The sequence below is a fragment of the Ictidomys tridecemlineatus genome, chromosome 6 (genome assembly GCF_052094955.1).
Source record: "Ictidomys tridecemlineatus isolate mIctTri1 chromosome 6, mIctTri1.hap1, whole genome shotgun sequence".
NCBI lineage: Eukaryota > Metazoa > Chordata > Mammalia > Rodentia > Sciuridae > Ictidomys > Ictidomys tridecemlineatus.
The window spans coordinates 43,947,372-43,963,464 of NC_135482.1; the positions used below are offsets into that span (position 1 = coordinate 43,947,372).

Below are 16,093 nucleotides of genomic sequence, written 5' to 3' on the forward strand. Positions count from 1 at the left end.
GAAATCTCCACCCCGCTCCACCACCCACCAACATCATGGGCTCTCTGTCAAATCAGAGACTCTAGGAAGAGCTCACGTGGAATCAAAAAATGATTTAGACCATTCATGGGCTAGGTGGTAACTCTTCACGTTTAAGATGATATGGGTAGAGACAGCAAAAGAAACAGACAGGACTCAACTCTATACACAACTATGCGTCTCGCTTTACGTTGGGTGACAAAAATGTCTCCATCTAGCAACTCTAGAAGTCCTGTTTCTCTGGGAGTTTAAACACCTTGCAAAAACAAATGTTTTGATTCAAAGAAACTTAAAACAAAACAAGACAAAAAGACTATTCCCTCCTCCTAACATGCTCCTTTTGCAGGTTCTCAGATTGCATTAAATAAGTGAAATGAACCATAAAACGAGGCTGTAAGGTGATCCTGCTCTGTAGCACACTTCCTGCTGGGCCCGCACAGTAGTTCCTGGCACAGGAAACAACAAGCCACTTTGGGCAGAACTCAATCAATTTTTGTTTTTAAACGAAACTCCGTGTAATTAGATTTTATTGTGTTTTTATTTCTCTATTTCTTGCTGTCTCTCATATATCCTATGCATCACTGGTGTATGCCATCTGTATCTCAGAAGCCAGAACACTGACAGCTGGGCAGATTCCAATCAAGACCAACCCAGGCTTCTCATAGGCAGCTACAGGTTCACTTAAGAAATGACTTGTTGCTCCAACCTGGAGATTCAGGACTACTGCTGTAACAATCTCAGACACACCTCCACTCTTAACACTCATCTGCATGCTTATAGATGCTTCACTTCAGGCACCCAAAACTCTGAAACAGGGCAACAAATATTAAAAGAATGTAAAATGCCTATGTATTGTCCCATTATGTAAATGCCCCTGGTTTATAAGATCAATATCTGACCCAAACTGATTTGCATACCACACAGAAAAATGTTAAGAGAAAAAATTCAGTGCGGTCCATACCAGCTGATGGTCAGAGAAGACAATGTGCTTCTTTTTAATCTGAATCATTTCTGTTAGTAAAATGAACACACCATTGTACCTGCCTAGCTGATTTTGGTATCGAAAGCTTGGTTCCTTTATCAAATATTAACTTGATATTAGTGATGCTTAGCACGGAGCGCTCATTTACTCTCTGTTTTTTTTTTAAAAGGTGGCAAACATGTGCCAGGAGGATAAAATGTGTTGTTGAATGTTTTAGAGTGTGGAAAAACAACCTCACAAAACCAAATCAGAATTACTGTTGATTTTAATACCCATTAGTGTATAATAACGAAGTCAAATAAATACCATATTCTCAAGTTAAAAATAGACAATGACATAGATATAGAAAAAATCTATATTGCCCATATTTTAAAAAAATCTGGATTTTTCTGGCATTGTCTAGATAACAGCCAAATAATTACCAACTTCAATTTTTTTGTGTGTGTGCAAATATTTCTCTGAAATGGCAATGTTGCTTATTTCACTAAATAGCCATGTTTTAACTGATTGATGCAGTTTCTGGATTTATCTCTGTGACTATATCATCTCTGCAAAGACTTGATAATTCTCAAGGTTATTCTCTTATTTTAAAGGGTTGTCCCACTTCTAAAAGACCTAGGATGTTTGCTTTTGGAAATATTTATTAGTATTCAAGATCAAACGAGCCTCTACATTTAGTCGGCTGGTATGAACAACACTGATTTTTTTCTCTTATATTTTTCTCTGTGATGTGCAAATCAGCTTGGGACAAATATTGATCTTGTCTATGTGCAGAAATCTCCAAATAGAACCAGGGGTATTTATATATTGAGAAGGTTCATAAGCACTACATATTTTAAAAATATTTATTGCCCTGTTTCATCATTTCAGCCTCCTGAAGGGAAGTTTCTGTAAGCATTCAGTCTGTGGTCCTCCCTGAAACAGCTTCTATGGTGGAGGAGCCCAGGGCTGCAGAGAATGTAGGCAAACCTGAGAATCACGTCTCAGTTTGAATCCTGGTCTCCTGTTTGCTAGTTGCATGATCTTGGGGAAATTTACTTACTCTGTAGGCTTCCTTGTATTTAAATAAGGGTGTCCCTATGCTAACGGTTTGAAACCCTGTGATTAGCTGTTCCCACTCAGAAAAGAGTGTCTTAATTCTCTTCTTATAAAGGAAAGTACCTACCTTCCCCAGGAAGAATTAATAACCTCTTTGTGTTCCCTGGCATATTATACTGTCACTTCTCTTAGGAGATGAGCTAACACCACTGTAATCAACGCTTTATCTCCTGATTCTAATACATGCTGTTTTCTTTTAAAAAAAACATCTAACAGTTTATATAAACTTATAGCAGAAAATAACTGTCCATTAGAACAACCTAAGATCGAATGAAATGGGCCTTTAAAATCAAACTCAAAATGTGTAAGGCAAAAATCAATTACTCTGCATTCACTCTTTCCTTTCTGAATGTACATTGGCACTGATGCTAAAGGCAATCTTGTTCCTCCAGTTCAGTATGTCCCAAATTACTGATGGAGAAAGACTAATTTTTATAATTTTTAAAGTTATGAGCATACATTTTATAAAATATAGTAAAACCTGATTGCTAAAAATGTGAAATCAAAATCCAAAGATAACTGGGTGTGGTGGTGCACATTTGTAATCCCAGGAACTTGGGATGCTAAAGTAGGAGGATCACAAGTTCAAGGCCAATCTGGACAACCTAGTGAGACTGTCTCAAAACAAAACAAACAAACAAACAAACAAGCAAATAAAAAAAGAGGACTGGGGATGTAGCTTACTAGGAGAGCACTTAGCATGCTCAAAGAGGCCCTGGGTTCAATCCCTAGTATGAGATAGACACCCAAAGACATGAAAAAACAAGCCTCAATATTTTATTATGTGATTCAACAGAGACTGTTAAATTACTATGCAGGTTTCTAAACCGTGATTCTCAGATTCTTATCTGTTGTGTATTGGTAAGAAACAGCTATGGTCCAGGATGAGTTCTTGAACCATTCTTTAATTAGTAATGCTCTTCTTGCTTTCATCTCAAGAAAGACAAGGCTTATGTTACTTCTAACTTGTTCAACTCAGAGTTAAAAATAACAGAATCAGAGTATGTCCAGCTGATAGTGGGGACTGGCACCTCTGAGGTAAGGATGCTCATCACAGAGGAGGAAAGTGAGCCTCAGAAAGGTTAGGTGGCTTCTGTGTCACAGTGCAGTGTGCAGTGGGAAAATCCCATAGCCAGGACCTACCTAGTTTCTACTGGTCTTAGGCTTTTTTTTTCTTTTTCTTTTTTTCCTAACAACTTTTCTACTCTTTATAAAATATAGTTTTATATTCACCCCCTTATTCACTTTACAAAGGTAACAGTTTTAGTTACCTTCAGTCATCTGAAGTCCAAAAATATTAAATAAGAAATTCCAGAAATAAATGATTTGTAAGTTTTAAATTGCATGCTGTTCTGAATAGCATGATGAAATCTGTGCTATCCTGCTCTATACCACTTGGGATATGAATTGTTCCTTTGTCTGTTGTTTCCACACTGTATACTCTACCCTCCCTTTAGTATATATAGTATAAGATACCCTGAAAGAGATATCACTTCACATAACTTTTATTATAATATATTGTTATAATTGGGCTGGGGTTGTGGCTCTGTTGAAGAGTGTTTGCCTCACATGTGTGAGACACTGGGTTCAATTTTCAGCACCACATGTAAATAAATGAATACAAAATAAAGGTTCATCAACAACTAATATATATATAATATTGTTATGATTGTTTTACTTTATTATTAGTTATTTTTAATCTCTTACTGTGCCTAATTTATGAATTTACATGTATGTATAGGAAAAAACAAACAGAGTTTGGTACTCTCTAAAATTTCAGGCACCCACTGAGGGTCCTATCCCTTAAGGATAGAAGGGTCTACTGTCTTCTTATTCTGATCCTTAAATTATTTAAAATCTTTTTCTTTTATTTGGTGCTTTTGATCCTTGGCACATATATAAACTTAGAAGCAAATGAAGGGTCTTAAAATAACTATCATGCCTATGCATTCATTATTCTTTAATTCTTTTAAAATGTTCCTGTTTTCACCAAGTTTTGCTTATGATTCAGTTTCTTAGTGAAGCTATATAATAGATTTCTTGAAATTTTAAATTTTTGGCTAAGATGTGTGTGTGTGTGTGTGTGTGTGTGTGTGTGTGTGTGAGAGAGAGAGAGAGAGAGAGAGAGAGAGAGAGAGAGAGAGAGAGAGAGGGTGTTTTACTGGGGATTGAACTCAGAGGTCCTCTACCACTGAGCCACACCCCTATCCCTTTTTATTTTATTTGGAGACAGGGTCTTGCTAAGTTTCCTAGGTTGGCCTCAAACTCTTGAACCTCCTTTCCTCAGCCTCCAAAGCTATTGATATTACAGGTGTGCACCACCAGGCCTGGAAGGAATTAATTTTGAAAAACTGATTATTGTAAACAGAATGGAAGTGGAAGATTCAGTTGGGAATAAGATAGTGAAGTAGGTTAACCTTGTTACCCCATCTCTGACCCAGTTCTTATTCATGCCATGTCCATAATCACATCTAGGAATCTGGAGCAGGGGTTGCAAAGTTCCAGAGGGGCAGTAAGCAATAAACTGGAATCATCCTGGGAACTTTGAAAACATCCTTATGTCTGGGTCTCATCCCTACAGTCTCTGAGTTCATTCATGTAATGTGGGTGCTGAGAATTTTAAAAGCTTCTCAGGTGATTTGAACTTTCAGCCAAGGCTGACAACCATTGCATGGGAGGTCATTTCTAGGTGAGCTCTCTGAACTCACCCAACGTTTCAGAGGATGGAGATGATTGAAGGCATCATTTCCTGTGATTTTCTATGAGATCCAACCCAGCAGAGCATATCATTCCCTTGAAAATGTTTTTGTTACTTCCAGCTATATATATTTTTTTCATTTGACAAATAATAATTGTGCATTAATTATAACAAGGTTCTATTCTAGGAATACAGTGAACAGAAAATCTGAATCGTGTTCGACTCTTTCCTTGCTCAATCATTCCTATATCCAGGAGCCACCCAGTGTTAATTTTCCCACAGAGCTTGCTTCTGGATCTGGCCCTCTTCTTGGCTGCTTTTGGTCAGGTTATTGTCAAGCTGATACCTGTCCTTCTCTCCATGATTGCTGGGTCTCCTCATTCTAGGACATCTTCTACATGGTGGCCAGAGAAGTCACCGGGATCAGTCAATCCATCTGGTCATCAGTCTGCTCAGAGCCTCTGCTAGCCAATGGAAACATGATTGGCTGAGTAGATGACTTGGAAAAGGGCTCCCCCTCCCGAGACAGGGAGGCTGTGAAGAGTTACAGAAGGGGTCTTCTTCCGCTGCTTGAAGCACTTGCAGAGCAAGGTGAATGGCTTGGCAAACAAAATTTTGCCTAGAATTCAACCCCTGTGGAGGAGCCTCTGTGCAGACACAACCTGCCCCACTGAAGCCAAACAGGACAGCCCTTACACTGCTGTCTGAGAACTTCTGATGGTTCCTGGCCCGTTCAAGGAAATGTTGCCCAGACACCTTAGGCAGCTCAGAAACTGGCTTAACTTATGTTTCCGACTTGTTCTTACGCAACTTTGCTCCATGCAGTGTGTGGTCCAGTTACATGGAAATTCTTGCTGTTCCCTTCTTTATCTGTCTTCACATGTGTGATTCTCTTTCCCTGGAATGCATTAGCCTCTCTATTTCAAAATTACTGCTCTCCCATGACCTGCCCACACATCTCAAGATCTAGTTCAACAGACCCCTGTGTTTCTGACACAAGCTCCTATCTTTCCAGTTTAACTCTTCTCTGTTTCAACTGCTATTTCTTTGATACTTTCAGTATCAAAGTTCTTTGATACTTCTCAGCCTAACAGTTCAGCTTCGATCACATGTTGATCATCTGGATCACTGTCTCACCAACACTCTGACCTCCCTAACCCCCATCTTTTGTTTCACTCTTCTGGCCAAACTGTAGCTCAGGAAAAACATCATAATTCATTTTCTCTGTTACTAGTCCAGGGTGCTGAGTGCTACTAGAAAAGAAAAACTCAGAAATGTGCAGATTAGCGACTATAAATTCATGTCTTTGTGGGTTCTCAACACTGCTGCACAATTCTGTTATTTGTTATTGCTCAACTTACTCCCTTGGGAACTGTTGCCAATCTTTACTAGTTGCCTCCAACTTCTTAATCAACAACTGCTCCCATCATGCCCTCGGGACACCTTTCCTCTTACTTCATGGAAATAACTAGGATTCTTTGGACCACCAAAGATGAAATAGGCCAAATTCTTATTCTCCTTTGTCCCATGCTTACTAAACCCATACTTTTCTCCTTGCTCAGCCTTCCCCAGGGGTCCTATACCCTATAGTATGCTACAGCACATTTCTCCATGCTATGAATCGAATGTTTGTGTTCCCCTAAATACATATGTTAAACTCCTAATCCCCACAGTGGTGGTGTTTGGAGATGGGACACTTGGGAGGTAATTAGGTCATAAAGGTGGAGACTTCATGATGGGATTAATGTCCTCGTAAGAACAGACATGAGAGACCCCTGCTGCCTGCCGTGGGAGGAAGCAATGAGAAGATGGCTATCTGAAAACCCAGAAAGCAGACTTACCACCCTCTGGATCTGCTGGCACCTTGATCTTGGAATTCCCAGTCTCCAGAACTGGGAGAAATAAATGTTTATTGTTTAACCCACTCAATTTATGTTAATTGTTCTAGCAGTTGGAATAAGACACACCATGAATCATTCCGATTTCCTATATTTTTAACTTCTTTCCTTTAATACCCATGGTCCAGACTTTTCCACTATTAATGCAAAAAGAAAAGGGAATCTTTTGATCTCGTGTCTCCTTTTAGCTGTGACCCAATATTCTCCTTCCCTTTGGAGTTGTCATTTTCAGTTTCTACTTCTCATTCCCACTCAACCCACAGTGCACAGGTTTCTATCCCTGACACCATGTTGAAACTGCTCTCCCAAGGAATGGCAATCTCCAACCTCCATATTGTCTAATGAACACCTGGCTTACTGGGTTTCTTTCTTGCATTAGACCTGATTTTTAAAAAATTTTTTTATTAATTAATTAATTTATTTATTTAGTCATACATGACAGTAGAATGCATCTGATTTTTTTTTAACTCTAAATTCTACTGGTTTCCAAGTCACCACTATCAGGATTCTTTCTATATTTTCACAAACTTATACTTTATGGACTCCTTTGTGGAATTTTCTCCTATCTGCCCTGTAAATGTCAGTGTTCTCTGGAGTTCTGCCCTTGGCCTAATACTCTACAATCCCTACCCTTTTTCCTTGGAGGTTATTACTTACTCTTAAGGGTTTAAATATCACTCATATGTCCATAATCCCCCCCAAATCCATATTTCTCCTAAATTTCAGAATTATATATCCAATTTCCTTTTGGATATGTCCACTAGCAATCTTACAGGAATGTACCATGACCAAAATGGAAATAATCATTTTCTACTCCAAATGTGTTTCTTTTTCTGTAGATCCAGTTTCTAGTTAATGCCACTACCATCTTTCTGTCAACAAAGCCCAAAGCTTGGCAGCTACCCAAGTCCTGTTCCTCTCTTTCATCCTCTTATGTCCCTTTTTTCTTACTATGAAGGCCCCCATCAGCTCCATCTGGAATTGCCTCCTAACTCTGTGACTGCTTGCTTCCAGGCTTGACTCTTTAGGCCTACCCTCCAAATGGCAGCTAGAGAGATCTATCAAAATGTAAAGAACTAACCAAGTCACCACCCTACTTAAGACCCTTGGATATGTCCCTTAACCTTCTAAATAGAGCCTACATTTATTAGCATTGCATATAAGCTTTATCTGGGGCATACAAACTCTACGCACCTGGAATATCGATTCTCTTTCATCTTTCAACTCAGACCAGTTGTCATCTTCTCCAGAATGTCTTCCCTGAACTCTAAAACTAGTAGCTGAAATGATTTGTTCACTCTCCTCCCGCACCACCCACACATTTAATGATATTATACAGAAATATGTATATGTGACTGTCTTTCCCAATAGCTCAGTGACCATATTTTCTTCCATCATAGTACTTCTTTTGGGGGAAGGGGTGTACCGGGAATTAAACTCAGGGACACTTGACCACTGAGCCACATCCTCAGCTCTATTTTGTATTTTATTTAGAGACAGGGTGTCAGTGAGTTGTTTAGCACCTTCCTTTGCTGAGGCTGGCTTTGAACTCCTCCTGCCACAGCCTCCCAAGTCACTGGGATTACAAGTGTGTACCGCCACACCTGTGCCATCACAGTACTTTTGATTCTTAGAAGACTCTTGCATATAGGAGTCACTTGTATTGAGTTGAGTCCTCTTCTATCGCAGCCTTCCTATGACTAAAGAGAAAATTTTACCCAATCTCTCTTTTTAAAAACCACGTTTCTCATCAAATGACTGTGCTGCTTCTAAGAATATAAGCTATAGAAAATTTCTGGAATAAAACACTTGGGAGAACACCCTCTTTGGGTTGCTACCTTTCACAATGATTTCTTGCCTATAATCAGGTTTCCCTTTCCAGCTGATACTATATGCTTTCTGTCCCCAAGATTCATCAAAGATTCTCATTCATTGAAAAGTCCCTTTCAGGGCTGGGGATGTGGCTCAAGCGGTAGTGCGCTCTCCTGGCATGCGTGCAGCCCGGGGTTTGATCCTCAGCACCACATACAAACAAAGATGTTGTGTCTGCTGAAAACGAAAAAAAATAAATATTGAAAAAAAATCTCTCTCTCTCTAAAAAAAAAAAGAAAGAAAGAAAGAAAGAAAGAAAGAAAGAAAGAAAGAAAAGAAAAGTCCCTTTCTGCCCTTATGCTCCTTTCTATCATTTCTATGAATTTATTGTGGGGGAGGGGGATGACTGCAGTATGCATTCAGTCCACCATCTTAAAATCTAGCCATGCAACTGTCTATATTTGGGGCTGGGTATGTGAATTGATTATCAAGGAGGCTCTTCCTAATAGTAAGAACATAGCTAAAACAGAAGGTGAGGTTCCTTCTTTAATCTCTTCTACAAAGACAAACATTTTCCTCTTTAGCAGCACAGTGCAGTTTCTATCATCTCCTAAGAATGATGATTTTAAAATTTGTGTTGGGAGATCCAACAGCATTTAGCTCTCTGCTGGATTTTTTTTAACAATGGATCCAGGCTGAAATCATTCCAGAACTTTTCAAATATGCTTCTAGAGAAAAACCCTCTTGTGAATTTCAAAAGAAAAGGTATCATTTTATAAGATGAATAATGATATTTTCAGGTACTTTCCTCATGCCATTGTTTTTAACTCCAAAACAATGCATCCTTTAAAGATACTTCTATTGAAGTGAAATTCATATATCCTAAGCGTCTATTCCAGTGAATTCTCACAGTATGAGCACACTTCATAAATCAGTGCAATCAAGACAGAACGATGCTATTACCCCAGAAACCTGCTCATGTTCCTTCCAAATCACTAATTCCCACTAAGAGCAACCATCTCATGACTTCTAAGACTTTGCATTAGTTTTGCTTATTTTTGATATTTCTATAAATGCAATCATGTCTTGCATAGTTTTTATGTTCATCTAGCTTCTTCATTTGTTATGTTTATTACATACTAGCTTCTTCTCAATGCAATATATTTCATTTTATTATTATACCACACTGCATTTATCCACTCTACTGTTGCAGGGCCTTTGGGTTGCTTTTAGTTTGTGTTATTATAAACAGTGCTGCTATAAACATTCTTAAACATGTCTTTTGTTGAACATACATGTGTGCCTTTGTTAGAGAAATGCTAGGAATGGGTCTTGATGTGCTCGGTTTTAAATATATATATATATATATATATATATATATATATTAGTTATCAATGGACCTTTGTTTTATTTATTTACTTATATGTGGTGCTGAGAATTGAACACAGTGCCTCACACGTGCCAGGCAAGTGCTCTACCACTGAGCTATAACTCTAGCCCTATGCTCAGTTCAAATAGATACTATCAAATACTTTTCTAAAGTGGTTAGATTGATTCATATTTCCATGAAGTTGTCTATGAGAATACTAAATGTTTCATATCTAAATGTTTTCATTAATAGTCATCAAAATAAGTATTACTTCTTTTTAAAATTTTAACCATTTGATAGGTCTATAATAGTATATCCTTGTGGCTTTAATTTAAATTTCCTCATTTATAATAATCTAATAATTGAACAACTATTTATGACTTTTGCCCTTCAAGATACGCTTGTTTGCAAAATGCTAGCAGAACATTTTATTGTATTTGATGACCTTCAAATTAGAAATAAGGTATACTTATTATAAGTGAAACTATACACTGATATGTAATGAAAAGGCTAGTAACCTTTCATCTTCTAATACTCCTCTTGGGGATTCAAAGGTCTTCTTAGAAAGAGTTGATATTGAAATAATTTTGCCTTCAAGTCTTGGCTTTGCCTTTCTGAGCTGAATAAACTTGAACAAGTTATTAATGTCTTTGTACTTCAGTTCTTCATCTGTATCCTCTGTGAAATAGAGATGATGATAGCATCTATTTCATAAAATTGTTATGATAAATAATTGAGCTACTACATGCAAAGCACCTAAAATAGTACCTGGAACATTATAAACACTATATATTTTGCTATCCTAATTTTTATAATATCACAGAATACCATCTTTTGCCTGTGCTGCTGATATATCAAAGGTAGAGTCATGCCAACTTTTTGATATTTATAATTATCTTAAATAATCTTGTTAAAATTAAAAGATAATTAAAATATGTTTAGAGGCAGCTGGCTTATGTTCTACTGGTACCTTATTAAATGGCAACATTAATATTTTTTTAGTGGAAACTTTAAAAAGATAGTCTTTTGCGGGGGGGGGGGGGGGGGGGGCGGGTAGTAGGGATTGAACTCAGGGTCACTCAACCACTGAGCCACATCCCTAACCCTATTTTGTATTTTATTTAGAGACAGGGTCACACTGAGTTGCTTAGCGCCTCATCATTGCTGAGGTTGGCTTTGAACTCACGTTCCTCCTGTCTCAGCCTCCCAAGCCACTGGGATTACAGGAAAAAGATAGTCTTAAACCAAAGCTCATTTGAAAAAAAATATATTATCATTCTAATCTTAATAGGCAGAAATAGCTAATGAGCATTTGTCTGCTTTATTTATACAAATAATAAGAAAAAAGGTACATGTTCTTGTTTGTGGGTAGATCACTTTTCTAGAAACCTCATGTTCTGAGATTTCCATCTTCAAAATAGAGAGCCAAGTAAGCATGTAACCGAACCAAACTAAACCAAACCAAATCAAGAACAACTAAACACTTTCTGAACAGCCAGAACCAGAGGCCTACAAAGTCAGTAAAAACATTCATGTGCTTTTCTCAGAGGAAAAGGCCCTAATTAGAAAGAGGAAGTTTAATCTTGTTATTTGTTTGTTTGTGTTGCTTTTAAACCCATAGCAACAAATTACTAATGGTAGGCACACTCAACAAGTCTTGTAATGACACGAGAAAGCAGATTTAAAAACCCAAATAACAGTAATAACAGAATCAAACGGAAAGTTGTGTTCAGTCATTTAGTGTAATAGTTTTAGATATCTCAGAAGCTTTCAAGGACAAACAATTCCTGCCCCCCTCCAAGAGTGCTTTATAAACTCTAAAGGATTGTCCAATCATCAACATCATCAAAAAAGCTTAAGCATCTTGGAATACCCTGAAGTTTCATCTCTTTTGCCTTTCTCTGTTTCCTCTACGTACATTTTCTCCTGTGCAGTTTCATCTGACCACATGGAATCAACATCGTGAACAGTCTCTGGCATTGACTTTATACCTGAGCTATAGACCTTTCTTTCAATAGCTTTCTGAACGTCATGTGATTAACTGATAGTTACTTAAAATCCAACACATTTTTTCATTATTTTCTTTTTTTCTCCAAACCAGCTTTTCTCTTTGTGTCTCCTCCTCTTGATAAACACATTCCCATTCTCTTTTAGTTGACCAAACTGGAAAACTCAGTTTCTTTTTTTCACATCATCCTATTTTTTTTTTTTAAGAGAGAGTGACAGAGGAGAGAGAGAGAGAATTTTCAATATTTATTTTTTAGTTCTCGGCGGACACAACATCTTTGTTGGTATGTGGTGCTGAGGATCGAACCCGGGCCGCACGCATGCCAGGCGAGCGCGCTACCGCTTGAGCCACATCCCCAGCCCCACATCATCCTATTATTTATCCTCACTCTCATCAGTCTTACTGATTATATTTCTGAAATGTTTCCAGAATAATAATAGATAACATTACTTGTGTCAAGCACTTTACGTGTACACACACCCCTAATCTAATTAATTAATGAGTCCAGACAGTGACCCATTCTATAGATGAAGAAACAGAAGCATGCAGAACTAGAGTAGTTTTCCCAAGGTAACACAAACAGTTAGTGATAGAGTGTGGGTCTGAGCCCAGTCTTTCTGGTTCCAAAGAGGGGTTGGGAGTGGGGTGTCGGGGGGGGGGAGGGATTGCTTCTTTGCTGCTATATGGTGCTCTGGAATGAACTAATTTCCATTTTTTTTTTTTGGCTATAACTCAAGTTCATATTTTCTTGATCTTTTTCATTCTTAAAAAACTCCACAAATGTAAGGAGGTGCCTCCTTTCCCCATGTCTGAACCTGTTGACACCTTGTGGTGTCTGTAATGGCTCTGACCTCTTTGCCAGTGCCTTGGAGTGAGTCCTTGTGCCGACCACTTTCCTGGACCATCTACTCTGCTTCCACTTAGCCTCAGGCATCATTTTCTAGATTCTTCTTGACTCCTTGTCTGCAGTTCCTGATTCATCTCCTAGTTCCAGACTCTGGAATTCTGGTTGGAATCCTGAGCTTCTGGCTTGTCTGAGAGGGAAGGACAAGCAGTTGCCACAGGCTCTTAATGGTCTTCCCTGCCCTCTGCCTTTATTCTCCCCCCCCTTCCTGGTCCATACAAAATTATCTCAATTTTTTTCCTTGAGGATAAAGGAATCAATATTTTTATATTATGCTTCCTTTTCTTCTTATAAAAACAACTCCATTCATTTGCCTAGAAATTTATAGATATTTCTCCATTCATTTGTCTAGAAATTTATAAATAACACCTACAAATGACATCTCTATATAACATGTCTATAAATTTTGTCTATAAATTTCTAGACAAATGGAAGTACTTTTATGCCCACAAATTCTTACAAATTTGTCTCGAGGGATATGATAATGTCAGAACCTAACTGATACTATGTTCCCAAGAAGCTGTTTTGAAACTTAGTGTAAGAAATATGGTTTCTGTGTATAATGTTTAAACATGGATATTTGCAGATTTCTAAGCTTGTGCTATGATTCACAATTCCGAATGTTCACTTAAATTTAATATATTTTGTTTTTCCTTAAGTTTAGAAGAAAGTTGAAACAGATGACTTTGGAGCTAGGGGAGCATTCCTCAACCTGTGGGCACCCCACGCACTGTAATGCGCTTAGCAGCATTTCTGGCGCTAGATGTCAGTGGCCCCATCTCCAGCTGTGGTAAGCAAGAACTTGTCTAAACTTCCATGGGATGAATTGTCTTCCTTTGAAATTTGCATGTTGACATTTTAGTCCGTAGTAACCCGGAAAGTGATGTATTTGGAGATGAGTTTTTAAAAAGTGATTAGGTTAAAATGAGGTAATTACGTGGGCTCTAATCCAATATAGTTGTTTTCTTCATGAGAAGAGAAAATGTACATACACAGGTACAGAGGGACATCCATCGACCTCCAGGGAGAGGGACCTCAGAAGAAGCCAAACCCTGTGGATACCCTGATCTGGTACTTGCAGCCTCTAGAAGCCTCCAGCTTCCATGGTGAAGTTCGTGTCTGTTGTCAATGCCACCCAATCTGTGGAACTTGGTTACAGCAGTCCTAGCAAACTAGTTCACAGACATTGCCAAATAAATGTCCTCTGGGGTCAAGTTACACTTGGTTGAGAATCATCGAACTAGTATACGTGAATAACACACAGGACACTATTAGTTTTCTTTTCAAGGACAGAAAAATTAAGTTTCTAATGACATTTTTTCTTCAAAAGAGGGAATTTAGAAGGATCTTTCCTCCTCATTCACCTTTTACGCCACAAATCTTTTTAGCAGATAATTTTATTACTTTATAATTGGATAATGAAAATATAAAATAAAAAGCAGAGAAAAAAGTCATAAGGATATAGATAAGACCTTAAAGATATGGTATACATATGATCCCTGGGGCTGTGTCATTGAGTCTCTGTTAAATAATTTTGGGGCTGAGACTGAACCTAACGGCTCCATAATAATTACATAGAAAAGACTCCCAACATAATTTTTCAAAGAAAACCTTCCAGAAGTGTTCATTAAAAGAACTAAGTCTATTTTATTTTATTCAGGCAGAAATTCCCTTCATCTTTTGGCTATTACATAGGCTTACTACCCTATGCAATAACCAAAAAACAAATACCTTGCAGTTCCCAGTGCAATGATGGGAACCCTCCATGACAGCAGGACAATTTTTCTACCCTAAAGCAAATACAAAACCTCTGGATTATCATTATTGAAAAAGGCAGATCTGATCTGCATCATCTGCCCTCATTCCATGGGTTCTAAATGGTTCTGTTGGCTGCCTGTCACCCACAGCTTGGAGCCTGAATGTTGTTATCTAGCTATCATATGATGAAAGGAAAAACTGATAACAGATTTGAGAAAGAAACCAGAGTCTCAAATGACAGTTCAGCCATCAAGTCATTATAGACCTTGGTCACTGTTGTGCTTTTGTGGCCTTAAGTTCCTACTGTTGTATTGTAACAACTATTTCAAGCTGCTGGGGTGAGGCTGAAATGTAGTGTAGGTGAACAGTCGGCACAGTGTCAGGACTCAAAGGGGGCTGACGTCTCCATGGTCCCAGTCCTAATGCACTGGATTAGGTTTCTCTTTCCCAAACGTTTCCATACAGTCTACATTCCAGTCAAAACAGACTGTCTTTCATTTTTTCCAGTAAGTCCTGAGGTCAACACAAGAAGTCCCTTTCCAGGGAGATTTTTCTCTTCAAGGGAAGGATCTGGAGTTGTGCTGTGGTTTCCTGTGTCCAGGCTTTGCTAGAGTTGAGCAGGCTGGAGACACTGCAGGTGAAGTGCTTGGCACAAGACCCTCTCCCTCTAGTCACATCTGCCTGCTTAAATTCACTCCTTCTTCACTTCTCAGTGCTTCTTTTCTTCGGGCTTCTGCTCCTGTCCCCTCTATAGGATTGTTCAGCTAAATAATTCCCTGGTACTGCCTAAAATCCTCCAATGCTTCCCTATTTGCTCTTAGATGAAATCTAAATGCCTGAGCATGATTGACAAAGCATTGAATAATTGGTTCCTAACTCTCCATTGTTGTCCTAAGTTGTGTCACTCCACTTTGGATATAGTCACCACCATGCGTCACCTATACCTCAGGCCCTTTCCTTTCTCAGGGCTTTTTATGGGGGCACCTCCTTTCCATGGCTAGTCCCCCTTCATTCTTATGTACCACTTTTTCAGATAAGTTATCTTGACCTTCCAATCTAAAAGGTTTTTCTCCCTTCTGCCTTCCCCTGCCTTCACATCTCCTCTCTGATTCTTTTCACTTGGAAATGTTGGGGTCACATCTTTCTTTAGTTCTGTCTTCCTGTCTGAGATGCAGTGAGGGTGTGGGTGTGCTAAATCACCAGCTTTGAGCACAGCATCTGGCACATGGCTGACACTCAGTAAATACTCTTGTTGAGTGACTGGCTAATGAATGCTGCCTTCTCTGGCAGATCCCCTTCCTTTCTTATTTCTCAGAGGGTTATTTTGAACACATATGCTTTTGTGAGTCTGGGAGTTAGCATAGCAAACAGATTAAGGAACATTGTACCTGCAGTGTGTTTTTTCTTTAAACAGTTGGCTAAAATATACTTTTTCCACATGCTATAGTGTTAGTCTGTTTAATCAAAAGATATTAATGAACAAATGATAGAAAAATGAAAGGACCCCAATAAAGCTCACTATTTTTTTTAGTTACTTCCCTATTGAAT

At 38.4% G+C, this 16,093-nt stretch overlaps 1 protein-coding gene across 4 annotated transcripts in view; it reads right to left on the reverse strand.

Moving 5' to 3' along the window:
• The window catches only part of Lgr5 (leucine rich repeat containing G protein-coupled receptor 5), a 124,781-nt gene that overhangs the window by 69,944 nt on the left and 38,744 nt on the right, over positions 1 to 16,093 (reverse strand). The gene's annotated exons all lie outside the window — the stretch shown is intronic.